This window comes from Lithobates pipiens, unplaced genomic scaffold (genome assembly GCF_037356315.1).
Source record: "Lithobates pipiens isolate NorthernLeopardFrog02 unplaced genomic scaffold, aLitPip1_a1.2 Scaffold_22, whole genome shotgun sequence".
Taxonomy (NCBI): Eukaryota; Metazoa; Chordata; class Amphibia; order Anura; family Ranidae; genus Lithobates; species Lithobates pipiens.
In genome coordinates, this window is record NW_027507784.1 from 179,247,135 (window position 1) to 179,264,209 (window position 17,075).

General features: G+C 41.9%; 1 protein-coding gene across 3 annotated transcripts in view; it reads left to right on the forward strand.

Moving 5' to 3' along the window:
* ORMDL1 (ORMDL sphingolipid biosynthesis regulator 1) overlaps positions 1-17,075 on the forward strand; it is a 69,626-nt gene that overhangs the window by 27,960 nt on the left and 24,591 nt on the right. The window contains exon 1 of one of the 3 annotated variants that reach the window (XM_077448686.1): positions 14,844-14,984. The exons of the other annotated variants lie outside the window; for them this stretch is intronic. The gene's annotated coding sequence lies outside the window, so the exon portion shown is untranslated. Of the gene's footprint in view, positions 1-14,843; positions 14,985-17,075 lie in introns of those variants that run through there. 3 annotated transcript variants of the gene reach the window in all.

Below are 17,075 nucleotides of genomic sequence, written 5' to 3' on the forward strand. Positions count from 1 at the left end.
TGGCATCTTCTCCCCAAGTGCCTTTGGATATCTTCATTAGCTGGGTTGGGATGATGCAACTTCTGCTCATGCAAAGCAGTCCGTCATCCCAGTACACAAGGACCATGCCGGCAATGTAAACTGAGCTGCACATGTACAGCTTTGTTTACATGCTGCAAACCCCTGTGAGCAGGCAGGAAGGTATGTGAACAAATGGGCTGAAATCTCATTGCATAGAACTGCATGTGAATAGCACAGGAGCACACAGCGCAATCCTGTGCGATTCACATGCAGTTCCTAGTGTGAATGGGCCCTACATGCAGGAAATATTTTGAATTATTTATAGCACTATATTTTGTACTGTTTGACACAGAATAATTTTTACTTTATTGTAAAAATGCATTACATATAGTATTTATGGTGATTTTTTTCATATATAAGTTGTATACATTTTATAATATCATGAGAATATTAGTATAATATTTCAATTAAGTTATTAGGTTGCTAAAGGAACCATGACATTGCAGAGAAGCATGTCAGGACATGCTTACAAGTTAGGCACCAGTGGTCCTTGCACATTCACGGGGTTGCCATTAATAGAGTGACTAGTGCCTCATTTAACCAAGACTCCTTAAAGAGCAACTCCACTTTTGTGGAAAAAAACCTTCCCCCTCTAGGTGATTTATGTACATTTTGATTTTAACAAACTATGTTGCAGATTCCGCTCTTTTTTTTTTTTTTTTTTTTTTTTTTTTCTTCTGAAGATATAGTTGTTTCTGTGTCCATGTACCTAGTGTATCTCTAATAGGAGTGGTTTTATAATAATCCACCAGCTGCTGCACCTGCAGGGCTATGATGTATGTGGCATGGTCTGCATCTCTTTAGCCGGGATTTCCCTTTGTACAGGGGATGCTCAAAATCTGACTTGTATTTTGGTGACGACTTCTGGGAAAATCGGGAAGGCAATTACACAAGGAGGAAATGACCTATCTGGGGGTGTTCTATACACCACCTGTGCACAGAAGGCTTCCAGGTAACCATATTGTATTGCATTATACAGAAAATACTGTGCTGTAGTTTGAAAGGAAAAGGTCATATTTAATACCATTCAATTACAATATGACTTGTGTCACAATTGTCTATGCTATATAAAAAAAATAATTATCCCCCCATGAAGGTGGAGTTGCCCTTTAAGTATTGCACATCATGTTTTAATATAGTAGATAGTCGCTGGGTATAAAATACTTTTTGCTTTGTGGACATCACTCTAGAGCACAGAGGGTCCCGATTTTATGATATTTTCCTACTGAACCAAAGACAATCTGTACTTATTGTCTGAAATAATAGTATTTATTTATGTTTGATAGTGTCTGTAAAGGTTCTCATTCATCCTGGTCATGGTATAGCTATTAAGTCAACTGCGCTTGTTCTGTAATGTTATCGATGTTTTTTCTGCTCATCCAAAAGTAGCTTAAAGAGGAGTGCCGCCTTAAAAAAAAAAAATAATAATTTTATATATATATATATATATATATAATTTATTAAAAGTCAGCAGCTACAAATACTGCTGCTGCTGACTTTTAATAAATGGACACTTACCTATTCCAGGGTCCAGCGATGTCAGAAGCAGATCACGAGCAATTGCTCATCTCTCGGCTACCCCCGCCACCATCCTCTGTCAGGGAAACCGGAAGGGAAGCATTGCGGCTTCACTGCCCGGTTCCCTTCTGCGCATGCGCGAGTCATGCTGCCTGTCTTCACTGGTCCCCGTTGTGTCCTGGGAACTGTGTGTTTCCCAGAACACAACTGGGGGGGGGGGGGCGCGTTTGCAGGACATCTGTGGCTAGCTATTCCCGGAAGTGGCACCTGAGGGGGGGGGGGTTCTGATGAGCGGAACTTCCACTTTATGGTGGAGGTCCGCTTTAATGAGTATCGGGAACATACAGTACCCATTGTGTTACATATTTGCGTAGCATGTGACGACACAAAGAAATTGTATACATTGCAGCTTACTAGTTCTTTGATGTGGTGGTTGCATTGTTTCTAGTCTTACTGGCAGGATCACTAGGTAAAAATAATAGTATCACACATCCTGCCCTGGGGTGAAAGCGGTCATTCCGCTGTATCTGACGTAGCAATGTTGTAACCCTAGGTTGCGCTACCCATTTGGACTTCAAACACCTCTCCCTCTCTTCATCTGGTTTACATTAGGGGCAAAAGGGGTTTGTAGTTTAAGATGTCTTGGAAGGCAGATGGCATTGTTTGAGAGTTCCCAGAAAGTTACAAGGTTACTGGACTTCAGGCAAGATCAACATTTTCTGTACTTTGCAAAAAATGCATTTCTCTTAAAGTGGTTGTAAACCCTTACAAACCACTTTGACCTACAGGTAAGCCTAGATTAAGGCTTACCTGTAGGTCCAAGAAATATCTCCTAAACCTAGACGGTTTAGGAGATATTTGCAAAAAGACAGGCACCGCTGGCAGGCGCGCTGAGCAGGCCGCAGATCACGGCGATATGACGCTCGTGTCGGCTCCCGTGTGCATGCACGGAAGTGACGTCATCGCGGCTCCAGTGAAGGAGCAGCAAGACCCGGAAGTCACTCCGGGATACATGGCAGCGGCAAAGATGAAGACTGAGGACCACTTCGGGGGTTTCGTTCTCAGGTAAGTTATTCATAATGAGCTAGTATGCTATGCTAGGTTGCATTTTTGCAGGTTGCAGGTTGCATTTTTTTTTTTTTTTAAATGGCCTTGAATTCCTCTTTAAAAATGAAAACGAATGCAGTCACCACATTTTAAACTGGTAAGATGCAATATACAACCTTCTTGTTCTTTGATATGCTTTAGTGTCCATTCCATATATGGTTTTAGCCAATGTAAACATCAGCCATAAATTGTCATTATTATACAGGGTTTATAGAGCCCCAAAAGTGCTTTACAACGTTGGGGCAAACCATAGGTTACAATGCAATTCGATAGGAATCGGAGGGCCCTGTGCACATATCTCTCTAACAAAAAGACAGGCATTGAGATGTCAGGCCGGCTTGCTCCGAATGCTGAGCTTCCACAATTTTTTACAGCTGACAGTACAATGCAGCACGCGAGTGGTTGAAGGGACCGCTCTCTTCTTTGGATGTCAGCATGTCAGAAAATATCTGTATACATGTGTAAAGACCTCGCTCAAATGTGCAAATTCTTATTGTTGTGTTAATGTGCAGAAGGCCTCCCTGTCGCAATGTATTGGTGCATTTGTTTCCCCTGTAAGTGCAGTTTTTACATCCAACTCTGATTGCTTCCATGACACTTTGCTGACAAGTCTTTCTTTCTTTTTCTTCTTTCTTTCTTTTCTAATTTGTTGGACACTTGGCCAACAAATTACTTTTCTTAAAGTGCATCTTCACTACAGGGTTTTAATTTAATGCTGACCAAACACTGACCAAGTACTGTCTAAAGCCTCGTGGTTTTTGGGGGGTGGTAAAAAAAAATGCACAGCTGATACATGGTTCTTTAAAGCTCCCCACACCTGGGACTGCCTAGAAAAAAAATCATATTCAGCAGGCACTATTGCCCGCTAAACGTGACATATTTAACTGAAATGGGGCCGTGCCACTATGTCCCCCCCCCTCCAAACAAGTACAATGGTGGGTATCTAGTGATTAAAACAGGTGGTAAGGATGTGCCCTATCCTTATTGATGGTCAATCATCCTCCTGAAGAACGATCCACCACAGATCAATCTTCAGAAGTGTAAACAAGCCCTAATGCCCCGTACACACGATCGGAAATTCAGCCAGCAAAAGACCGATGAGAGTTTTTGGTCAGAAAATTCGATCATGTGTATGCTCAATCGGACTTTTGATGGCTGAAATTCGGCCAGCAAAAAGATTGAGAGCATGTTGTCAATTTTTTGGTTGGAAAAAGTTCCTATCCGAAAATGCGTTCGTGTGTATGCAATTCCGATGCGCAAAAACTCATGCATGCTCAGATTCAACTACGAGATAGAAGCTATTGGCTACTGGGTATTGAACTTCCTTTTTCTGGTCCCATTATACGTGTTGAACGTCACTGCATTCTTGATGGTCGGAATTTGGTGTGACCGTGGGTATGCAAGACAGCTTGAGTGAAATCCCGTTGACATTCCATCGGGAAAACCATCAGAGCTTTTTCCGAACAAAATTCCAATCGTGTGTACACGGCATTAGAGCAGGCTCTACAAAATTCCTGCTGTTGCCTTTTTACTAGTGGGGGGAAAAAAAACTTCCGTATTTAAATTTTCCTTTTTGTTACTGGGACCTGACTTCATGGCTGCTAACTGCCATTCCACTATCCAAAGGTCAAGGGCAGTAAGGGCTATGACAAGAAAAGTGCTAGAAGCTGGTGGAGTTTATTCATGAAGTCCAGAAAAGTCTGTCCCTCCAGTGACAAGATGAAATGGAATTAGAGAGGAGAGTAAGGGCCGGTTCACACTGCGACGCGAGGCGACACGGCTCGCCTCGCCTCGCTCCCGCAAGTCGCCCCCATTCAGTACTATGGAACCGTTCTGAGAGGAGCGACTCGAGTCGCTCCGACTCAGAAAAAAGGTTCCTGTACTACTTCGGGACGACTTCGGGGGCGACTTGCATTGACTTCTATGCAGAAGTCCTCTGCAAGTCGCCGCTGAGCTCCCCGCAAGTCGCGGCGAGGTAAGTCGGAGACGCCTCGCCGCGGCTCGCTGTGTGAACCGGCCCTAAAGCGTTTCCTTGTTGATGATAAAAGTAATAACAAATGTCAGATCTAGTGCCAAGGAACCTAGTTGCTGGAGTGGTGAAAGAACCAATATAAGCTGTAAACGGTATACAAAAACAAATGGGTGGCTTAAGTCACTCTGCCAGTCACAAAGCACACCTCCTGCACTCTTATACAGCAGCACTGCTCTCCTCCTAGCAAGTATATGGATAATCCATCCATCCATCCATCCATCCATCCCCACTTTCTACTTTTCACAGCTACCATCCAACTTGTCAAAAAAACAGCCTTCTCTTCATTATGAAAACATAGGCTGTATAGTATGTGTGAAGTAGAGCAGGCCAGCTATCATAATGGTGTGCTAGCTTATCTTAAAGTGATATTAATGTCAAGCTTTGATGTTTTATAAAAAAAAAAAAAAAAGAGGGTATACTTGCCTGCTCTGTGCAGTGGTATTACACAGAGCAGTCCCATACGTCCATCTTTGGTGGTCCTCCCACTGGCGCTCTCCCATCCTCCCTGAATGCCCCCATAGACACAGAGACACACCTTGCTCCCGTCCCCACCTCACAGGATGCAGGGAATGCATGAAGGTAAAATAAAATTACCTTTTTAGAACTATTTTGTGTGTGTGTGTGTTTTTTGTTTTTTTATTATGCTTAGTTACACAGGTTGAAAAAAAGACAAACGTTCAACCTATAAAAGGGAAAAAAAATAAAAAATATATCATACAATCCCATATACACTATCCTATACCCACAGTTGATCCAGAGGAAGGCAGAAGACCCCAGCAAAGCATGAACCAGTTTGGTCTTGAAGAGGGAAAATTCCTTCCTGATCCCAGAGAGGAAATTGGATATTCTCTGGATCAACTTTATCTATAAATGTTAGTACCCAGTTATATTATGTACATTTAGAAAAAATCCAGTCCTTTGCTTTAAAAAAAAAAAAAATCAATCTACTGAGCTGACCAGAACCACCTCCTGGAGGGAGTCTATTCCACGTTTTCACAGCTCTTACTGTGAAGAAACCTTTCCGTATTTGGAGATGAAATCTTTTTTCCTCTAGACGTAAAGAGTGCCCCCTTGTCCTCTATAATTACTTTTTAAAGTGAATAACTCAACACCAAGTTCACTATATGGACCACTTATGTATTTATACATGCTGATCATATCCCCCTTTAATCTCCTCTTCTCAAGAGTGAATAAATTCAGTTCCTCATAGCTGAGTTCCTCCATGCCTCTTATCAGTTTGGTTGCCCTTCTCTGCACTTTCTCCAGTTCCCTGATATCCTTTTGGAGAACTGGTGCCCAAAACTGAACTGCATATTCCAGATGAGGTCTTACTAATGATTTGTACAGGGGCAACATGATATTTCTCTCTCTGGAGTCCATACCTCTCTTAATACAAGAAAGGACTTTGCTTGTTTTGGAAACCGAAGCTTGGCATTGCATGCTATTAAGCTTCTGATCCACCAAAACCCCCAGATCTTTCTCCACCAGTTGTACTCCCCCCCCCCCCCCCCCTAGTATGTTGATGCATGCATATTCTTGGCCCCCAAGTGCATAACTTTACATTTATCAACATTAAACCTCATTTGCCACATAGGCCCCCAATGAAACGGTGCATTGAGGTCGGCTTGTAAGTTAGAGATCTCATCTGCAAAGACTGAAATTTGTACTTTTAATCCCAGACCCAATTTTATTTATAAATGTATTAAAAAGTAAGGGTCCCAACAGTGAACCTTTGGGATACACCACTGATAACCTTAGACCATTCAGAGTAAGAATCCTTAACCGCTACATTCTGAATTTGTTTTTGTTTTTTTAGCCAGTTTTCTATCCATTTACAAACTGATATTTCCAGGCCTGTAGACTGTATCTTACACATGAGCCGTATGTGGGGAACTGTCAAACTCTTTTGCAAAATCCAAGTATACCATGTCCACCGCAACCCCTCTGTCCAAGGTTTTACTTGCCTCCTCATAAAAACAAAGCCCTATGCCCGGCTGCTGAGCTCCTTTCCCATTATAGCACTCTATACTGCTCAGGCACGATCTGCACAGGGTGTATCTGCCTACTGCAACTACACTGCCATTCCGAACAGAGAATTTCACAGATCAGAACGGCAACACAAAATCCAGATATATCCTGTGATGGCTGACCGTGTAAAGGAATGTGATTTCAGCCCCGTGTAGTGTGGGAGAGGAGCTGTATACAGTACTCGGATGGGCAAGAAGCTCTGGCAAGTGACCTATTATAATTTGGTAAAGACTTTGATCCTTTTTTAAATATGGGCACCATATTGGCCTTACGCCAATCCAGTGGTACCATTCCAGTCTTTAACGAGTCCCTAAAAATTAGAATGGCTTTGAAATTACAGAGCTCAATTCCTTTAGGATCCTTGGGTGGATGCCATCTGGTGCTTTATCCACCTTTTTATTCTGTCTAAATATTTCTGGACCATATCACTTTTGAGCCATCGTGGATCATTTGGAGCTGTGTGACTACCACCCCCATTATGGACATGAGTGCCCCCATGCTCCTTTGTATACACAGAGCTGAAGAAAGTATTTTCATAATTTTGTCTTTTCTATGTCCCCAGTTATCCACTCCAGGTTATTTGGTGAAGGGCCTCGGATATGACCTTTTTTAATATTCATATAATCGTAGCTTAAAGGGAAAAATATATATATTTTTTTCCAAAGGTCAAAATCGCATGATAAGTCGCACCCTATTGTCGGCAATGGAACTGTTCAAATTGGTGCAGTGCCGACTTGGTATCGCGTAATTTGGGAAAAAGTTCCTGGACTATTTTTGGCAATTTCAGGTGCGACTTGCATAGACAGCTGTGCATGAAGTCACACAGATGTCAGCCAAGTCGCACCTGAAGTCGCACTGATATGCGGCTTTGAAATTGTGCAATTTTAAGTGAAATTGCACAATTTCAAACCTGCATTCGATGTGACTGGGGGCTTAGGTAGATATTGAATCTTACAAAGTGTGTGTGTGTGACCATAGGACCGTATGGATTTTCAATCAAAGATAGTACAACAGAAGTGTTTATATGTCAGTCTTTCTCCAACCCTAATTCAATTCTTTGTACCATTGGTGTCACAAGAGCATCCTGTCAGATATTTACTTTCATAAAGAGTTTATATACATAGATAAAACCTCTTAAATACAATTTCATCCAAAACTATGATTTCCCTTTTCAATGCACAGTAACCCATAGCAACTAGTTGTCATCCATCTTCTGACTGTAACAGACTGCATTCTGATTGGCTGCTATGGGTTACTACACTTAAGCATTAACACTCGTGATCCTTTATTGAATACATCTTCTAATGTGAGTTGCAAAAGTATGTGTTCAGGAGGTTTCGTATGAATACAGAACCGGAGTGTTTATTGATGATGCATTTTAAGGGCAAACCAAGTCAAAATGTATTTGGATGTTGTAAAAAATGTTGTTGAATGCGCGATCTTCTGAAGTTCTACGAGCGTCTTTTACATTGCGATCACATGACCTATGAAGTGGTTTCATGCTCGGGCTATTTTGGTATCTATCTGAAGGTCTGTTACTAAAACAGGATTCCTCCTCTTGTTTACAGAGATAAAAGCAGAGCTTGTGAATGGCAGCCGTTTGCGTAGGACTTAACTATGTTATCTAGTATGTGTCAGATATTGGATAATAGACGCTTGTTTGAAAATCTGGTGTATATTCAGATTTCTAATATTTTTCTACTTCTTAAAGTGAAAGTCTGCTCACATAATTTGTAATAAAAACATTTTTGCCACTCTGAAGCTTCCCTCCAATCACTTTGCATATTATTTTATGTCTACTGTGATTCTGTACTTTCCAAGTATGCTGCAGAAATCTCCCTCCACTGAGTCTGGCTGCATCCATTTTAACTGAGGGCAGCTGAAGCTGCTGCCTGTTCACTTCCTGGATTTACACATAGGTACACCTGCAGCTCTCATTGGCCCTCTTATGAAGCATCCCCCTCTCTCACTCTCGTGAGAGTTTTCCAGGAAGAAAGAGAAAGCTTTGCATGATGTCATAAGCCTGGACTAATGACCAGACAAGAAACAGGAAGTGAGCTGTATAAGGTATTATATGGCAGAAAAAATATGTTTTTGTTATCCAAATTAAAAACGACAAGGACAGAAGAGTTAATAGATGGAGACCTGAAAAAATGACTGAAGGTCCACTTTAATATGTTTCATTTTAATACCTTAATATTCTTTTGTTGTATCCTTCTTTGATCTGTAAGCGTGTGGAGCCCCTCAACGCACATGGATGCTAGATTCATCCTAACTTAAAGTGGTATAAACCCATTACAACCACTTTAACCTACAGGTAAGCCTAGATTAAGGATTACCTGTAGGTACAAGAAATATCTCCCAAACCTAAAGGGTTTAGGAGATCTAGCTGCACCGATGTCTATGGCGCATGCGCCGTAGACATCGGATGCAGGTGCATGGAGCGTGCCCAGCCAGTCACAGTGCGGGAGCCACGATACTCGGAAGTCACTCCGGGAAAGATGGCATCAGAGGAGGGGAACGAGTACCGCTTCGGGGGGCTTCGATCTCGGGTAAGTAATTCATAATGAGCTAGTATGCTAGTTAGTGGCAGCACCAGCGTGCATGTGCGGGAGTGGCATCGCAGCTCCAGCCAGTCACAGCGCTGGAGCCGCAATACCCAGAAGTCACTCCGGGATAGATGGCGTCGGAGGAGGGGAACGAGTACCGCTTCGGGGGCTTCGATCTCGGGTAAGTAATTCATAATGAGCTAGTTGTTGCTATGAATACTAGCTCGTTATGCCTTTGTCTTGCAGGGGTTATTTAAAAAAAAAAAATATTGCTGATGCTTTACTTTCTCTTTAACGGAAGCTGCCAGTCATGCAACGACTTTTACGCTGCAGCAGGGTGGATTTAATTTAAATCGCTAGCAAAAAAAAGGCTTGATTTAAATCATCATTTTTTTTAAAGAGCAACTGCCATCTGTCCCACAGCGGCTCCTCCTCTGACCCACTGTTGACTCACCGACCGTCACATTAATAGGACAGCTGGTGATGCGGCAATGACAGAACAAGGTGGGAGACGGACGTGGCGGCAGTAGCTGAGTGGATGCCTGCTAACAGGCACTGCCATGATGGATCTGAAGTGACAGGTGTTCTTAAGTGTAAAGACTCATTCTTGCTAGAATCTTTAATATTTGCAAATCACGTTAAGGTTTCCTATTTAGGATAATAAGTTGCCAGGTTAGTAAAACAGCGATATTAGAACCAATTCAATCATACAGTTTGTAGTGTACATAGATTTGCAAAACAATGGGATAAAGGAATATTCCTGAACTTTGTTTTCTCTCATGGTTACTGTGACATTGTGTGTCAATGCAGTGCATGTTATCTCAGCTTGGAGTCATTCAATGAGTTTAACAAAACCGTAAATATTGCAGAATATACAGCCTCGTGCTACATAACTAAGCTCCATTTCATGCTGAATAAATGAAATTATTAATGAATCTTAAATAGAAAACTATCTTTTGGATAGATTTTTACTCCAAAAGCATTTTATTAAAATTTGATAAAAAATAAACAAAAACTATTTAAATCAAATTTAAATCATTGATTTATATCCACCCTGCACTGCACGCTCCAAAAAAGGAGGAAAAATTAAACGTGAGATCTAGCAGTGACATGGTAAAGGGTAGGATTTTGGATGTCCCCTTTTTCTAGTGACATGTTATCAAATAACATTAGTCATGTGAATTTATTGTTTAGCAAACCAATTCATTTTTTTTTCTCATTTTGTTGGTTTTTACCTCGATGGGCTGTTTATTGTTTTTTCTAAATGAACTTCATCTGCAACATTCATTTCATGTTACATTCCCTTCAAACCGTATTGAGTCTTTTTTTTTTTTTGTCCGAGAGGTTGATTGACCATCTTTGGAAGGATATAGACATTTGGCTAAACCTATGTTGGTTATATGCAGGTTGCTAAAAATCAAGAATATTTTTTCAAAAATCCCCCAAATTTTTTTTTTTTTTTTAATCAGATTTTTTTTTTTTTTTTTCATTTTTATCAATTTATTTTAAAGCTTTTGGAGTAACAGTCTACATTTAATAATGTTTGTTCAGCACAACATGGAGCTTGGTTATGTAGCATGAGGCTGTATATTCTGCTATATTTACGGGTTTGGTAAACTCATTCAATGAATCCAAGTTGAGATAACGTGCGCTGCATTGATGCATTCACATAATTTCACAGTAACCATGAGATAAAACAAAGTTCAGGTATATTCCTCTATCTATCTGATTGTTTTGCAAATCTATGTACACTACAAATTGTATGATTGAATCGATTCTGATATCCTTTACTGACCTGACAGTTTGCTATTCTAAATAGGAGACCTTCATTTTGTTTGCAATAAAAAAAAAATATATATATATATATATATATATATATATATATATATATATATATATATATATATAATTATATTGTTTTTATTTATTTATTTTCAAAAAGGGAAAAACGCCTGTAAACGAAACGTGGCTTAATGCGAGTTGTGTCTGAACCCATTTTTTTTGCATTCCAAAAAAAACCTCTAAACTCAATACCTAGAAACCACTATAAACGATCCTGTCTATATGTACTGATAAGATAAAACAGAGGAGAGTTCAGGGGCAGTTGAAAAAAATGCCCAACTGCTCCTAAACATCCGTTTAGCAGCAGCATTGTACATGGGGCATAAGGCTGCATTCACTCCTGGGCGTTTCAAAGTCACCTGTTTTTGCTGCAGTTATGTTCAGGTCACCAATGTAAAAGGCAGAAAAATGCCTGTAATCTGCCCCAAAGAAGCTCATGTTCTTTTTTTGAGTTTAGGGTGTTTTTTAGGTGTTTTGCTTCATGTGATGATGCTCAGATGTGAACGGATGCCATTGAAATGAATGGGATTTTGCTTGTTGGACGTTTTTCAGGCATTTTTTTTTGGGGCGTTTTTATGAGCTCCACTCAGCTGCTGCCGCCATGTCCCTCACCTTGTCACTGCCACATCACTAGCCGTACCATTAAAATGAATGGGACCGTCGGTGATTCAATGGCGGGTCAGAGGAAGAGCCGCTGCAGGACATAAATGACAGTTGCTCTTTAAAAATTTGATTTCAATCGAGTTGATTTAAAATCAAGTCTTTTTTTACTAGCAATTTTAAATCAAATCCACCCTGGTTACATGTGCAGATTTACCCAGATTTAATTATGATTTTATTGTCCACCATTATGTGCAGTCATTCACACCAGCTCCATCTCCAACTAGTTCTATATATCAGCCTATCAGTCATTTAGGATCTTCAAATGATTGCGATCAAATGCTTTGAAATACATTTTGAGGAAGTAAAGTACAGATGCATAGCAGCAAACTGAAGCAATACCACAAATTCAGGGAAGGCTCAGACATTTTCCAATGTTTCAAAGTGTTTTGCTTGTTCTAGTGCCAACCCTAGGGGGAAGAGAATTGAACACAAAACCAAATATTTTTCACGCATTTGCTTTTAGTTTTAATTTTTAGGCTTTCTTTTCTTTTTCACCTGGTGATCTGGCCAGTAAGTCTGTTCTTTTTCAACAGAACAAGCTGTTCTATAAATGTAGTTGGAGAGATGAGACAACCATTTAGTACTGACAGTGGTGCTCACAATGATCAACATTTATTCATGTTTTCCAAAAGGAAAAGGGGGGTAAAAAAAAAGAAACGGTTTCTCTAACTGCTTGTGTAACTACATTGTGAGTTGGAGTTCGGCTTCAATTTGTTAGTGCATCTAACTGTGCTAATACATCTAACACTACCCTCTCCCCTAGACTGACAATGCTGCCACCCAAAGGTGCTCCTTCATTCAGAGTGGGGCACTCTAATTTGGGGGGTGTGTTACTGAACAGATCACGGTGGGGGGGGGGGTCTACGTTTTTTGGCTTAATACTGCTTTAATGTCTTGGGGCATTAGTGAGATGCAGCTCCTAGACTGGAGCTGATATCTTGCCGCCTCGATCTTCGCAGGAGATCTGCTTTGAGACAGACACTGTGGTCGTACTGTGCATTTCAGATCAAGAATTGAACTCTATGCAAACTGATACATATTAAAGAACTATCACTTAATTTTTTTTTTTGAACTGTATTAAAGTGTTAACCCCCCCCCCCAAAAAAAAATCCTGTTCCCTTAGAGCATGTTATACAGCACAGTGCTTGTGCTGTGTCATTTGGACCCCTCGATCACCTGCAATACCTGGCTGGTACTGCCTGGCTATACCCTCCCACCTGTAAACTGACCACGGTGTATCATGGCTGCTGAGCCCCGACACCGTGGTGAGTCTAGACTATGACTAAGCACTACATTGAAGTGTGAAACGCGTTAGCGCCTGTCTGTTCCTGCTGTGGCTTGTATTTTTGTTCACAAGAATTTAATTGAGTGCGGCTATCCAGATCTTCTTGTTTTTGATTAGAGGTCAGTTTACGTGTGTCCATCATCCGCAGCCCTGCTCTGGCTCCTCTGTGCTCTCACCCTCCCCCCCCCCCCCTCCCCCCTGCCTGTCAACTCTGTGTCTGTGCCGCTCTGCTCCCCACCTCCCTCCCCTCAAGCTGCTCAAATTATGCTTAAAATGGCATAACCCTCTCTATTAATGTAATATGCCCTGTGTCCATGCCTTTTAAAAATTAATGTTGCAATGAACCGGTTTCATAGCGCTGATCGGCGATCATGTTATCCGCCATTTCTTTCCTCTCTCGCATGACAGCTGCAGCGGCCAGGACTGCTTCTCTCCTTCTCCCCTCCTGACTGACTTCCACTGGGGTTCATTGGCCCTGCCCACTGCAGCTGTCATGCCGAGAGGAGAGAGGAGGCGGATCACGTGACTGCCAATCAGAGCTCTGAAATGGGTATATTGCAGCATTATTTTTTATAAGGCATAGACACAGGGCACATTGCATTAATACATAGAGAGGCTTATGTAATTTTAACCTAGTGGGTTAACAAATCCTTTAAATTCATCGGGGGACCAAGGATGTTAATGCAGAGCATATACCTGTGGTGATTGCACACAGCATTTAGACCTATTTCACACTGGGGTGGTTTTCAGGTGCTTTAGAGCTGGACATAGTCTCTGCTAAGCGCCTGAAAACCGCCTCCCATTCATTCAAGTGTGACTTTTCACACTGGGACGGTGCGCTTGCGGGACGTTCTGAAAATTCCTGCAAGCAGCATCTTTGGGGAGGGTTGGGGGCGCTGTATTTAGAGCTCCCAAAGCCTCCTGCCCATAGGAATGAATAGGCAGTGCTTCCGAAGTGCCTGAAAAGCGATTCAGAAACGCTGCAACACAGGAGTTTTTAACCCCTTCTTCTTTTGGGTTAAAAGCGCCGCTTAAACAGCCGTAAATCGCTGATAAAACAAGCTTTGCCATGAACACGGCAGCGGCCCCAGTATGAAAGGGGTCTTGGGCAAACTGCTGCAAGCTGCCCACATAGAAATCCCAATCGACAGTACTGACCAGTGACCACTGATTAAATTCCTCCACTGTAATGAGGCCACCGCCACCCACATGTGCTGAGTCCCTACAATGTAACAGTTGTCCATTTAATACTGGTCAAAGTCCTATCCAAGTCACACCCATCCAAAATTGCTTCAAACTTGCACCCCAAAGATGGCGCAACTTTGGAGTGGTTCAAGTGTGACTGGAGCAATGCAGGTTTTATTTTTTTGGTTGTCGAGTGTGGATTTTTTTTGTTGTTTGTTTTTGTTTTTAAAGGTGCCCCCCCTGCAATTTTTTGCACATAGGGCAGCCTATTAAAATATGTTTGCCCAAAAAAAAGTGCAAACCCATTGTGTGCAGTAAGATATAAACCTTCCTAAGTAAACTATTTGTTAAATTTTTACCCCAGCACTTGCAGTTTACAAATTTCCAATGCTGCTGTCTCCTGCTCTCTGTGCTCCTCACAGGAAAGAACGATCAGTGCAGTCTGTTCGCTTGGAAAATGGAAGGGTTTGGGGGGGGGGGGTGTAGAGGGAGGAGGAGCAGGGGAGTGGTTTGCCATCCTAGGTTACAGGGTTGTCTTTCTATTGATGCACACAGTGTAGGGAGACAACTGTAGTCTCTGCATGCAAGATTGGGTTCATAGGACGCAACAAGAGACAGGAGCCTCCCTGAAACAGGAAATCTGGGGCAGCGGTCATGGCATCAGCTTAAATCAGAACATAGCCAAGGATTGAAAGATAAAGACGCTCTATATTCAGTAAGTGATTAAATCAGCTGCTGAAAGTGCTTAAAACTGAGGGTTTAATATCACTGTAATTCTAGAGAACTTAATGCATGAAAAACCAGGAGATCAGCAAATTCTGAGATGCTGCAACCCCCATTTCTGGAACCTAGGTTTCCTTCAACAATCAAAAATGATTTAGATTATGCATCCTCCTTAATAAAATGTGTGTTTGATAAATACATACTTGCCCATATCTGCCTATCGTGTTTATGTGATTTTATGAGCTCTTATAAGAAACTATATTTTACAGTCCTCAAATCGTGTCCTTTGACCTGGACTTCTGTTCCTTGTGTGTCTTCTGCGACCTTTGGATTCAATTCTTTGTCTGCAGATTTGTGTCTACTGATTGTAATTTAACTAATGAGTTACTTTGGGGTTTGTTTACTTGTAGTCATTTTGTTATTGTTGAGTAGGAAAAAGCTAACGTGAATTAAAAGTCAACAAGATTGACTGATGTAGGTGCTTCTTGCCTCAAGCGCAGCTTGTTCAATCTACAGCCTACAACTCCTCTGCATTTTGCCTAGTCTTTAAAGTGGTTGTAAACCCTTACAAACCACTTTGACCTACAGGTAAGCCTAGATTAAGGCTTGCCTGTAGGTCCAAGAAATATCTCCTAAACCTATATGGTTTAGGATATATTTGCCCGAAAACAGGCACCGCTGTCTACGGCGCATGCGCCGTAGACAGCGGCGCACTGAGCGCGGCATTCTCAACGACGGAGCTGCCGCGCGTGTCGGCTCCCGTGCGCATGCGCGGGAGTGACGTCATCGCGGCTTCGCCGAATGACAGCTGCGGAGCTGCGAGACCCCACCAGGAAGATGGATGCGGCGGACTACAGGGGACAGCGGCGACTTCGCTGGCTCCTGTGTCAGGTAAGTGACACATAATGGGCTACTATGCGATGCATAGTAGTCCATTATGCTTTGCCTTTGCAGGGAATGAAAGAGGAAGTAAACTCATCAGTAGAGGTCGACCGATATATCGGCCGATATTTGCCGTTTTTTAAATAATCGGCATCGGCCGATTGTGCTGATAAAAAGCCGATTCTACAGCGGGACTTTGAAATGACTTCTGTAAGAAGTCAGTGTGAGTTGCCTGAGTCGTCATAGCAACCCTTTCCTCCTCTCTGGGCAGACTGCCAAGAAAAGAACAGAAAGATACAATGTTTACACTTGTGAATGAATGAAGTCATCTCAGTTTAACCATTTAAAGACTAAGGCCTCTTTCACACCAACGTGCCGTTCAGGCCCGCCTGTCAGTTTTTCAGGCGGACCTGAACGGGTGCTCCATAGAGCTCTATGGAGCGTCGGATGTCAGCGGTGACATGTCCGCTGACATCCGACCCGCTCCGATCCGAAAAAGTGTGACGGAGGAAAAAGCTATTTTTCCATCCGTCATCGGATCGGATGACGACTGGCACTGCGGTCCGTCGTCATCCGATCTCCCATAGGGGAGAGCGGCGCTGTGACAGGTCCGTCCCTGCACAGTGTGCAGAGACAGACCTGTCATCTCCCTGCTCAGCGGGGATCGGCGGAGTGATCCCCGCTGAGCAAACGGACATCCACGGGGCGGATCAGAACTGATCCGCCCCGTGTGAAAGGACCCTAAATCTTTTCTGACACTTGTTGCTTACAAGTAAAAATCCTGTATTTTCTGCCAGAAAATCACTTAAACCCCCCAAAAATTATATATATATTTTTAGCAGAGATACTAGGGAATAAAATAGCGGTTGTTGCAATATTTTATGTCACACGCCATTTGCACAGAGGTCTTTCAAATGCATTTTTTTGGGAAAAAAATACACCATTTAAAAAATAAAAATAAAATAAAAACAGTAAAGTTAGCCCCTTTTTTTTTTTTTTTTTTTTTTTCGTCCAAAAGTTTTGACTACCCGTTTTTATTTAATATATAGGTTTTTTTTTTTTTTTTATCTAGATCATACATACAAGTAAACTGATTGGAGGTTTGTTTTGTTTAATAAATGTTTAAGTGTAAGAAATTTTCTGTATCACGTATGAAGGCTGCTTTCACACTGGAGCGGGCAGGCGTTGATGGTAAAACGCA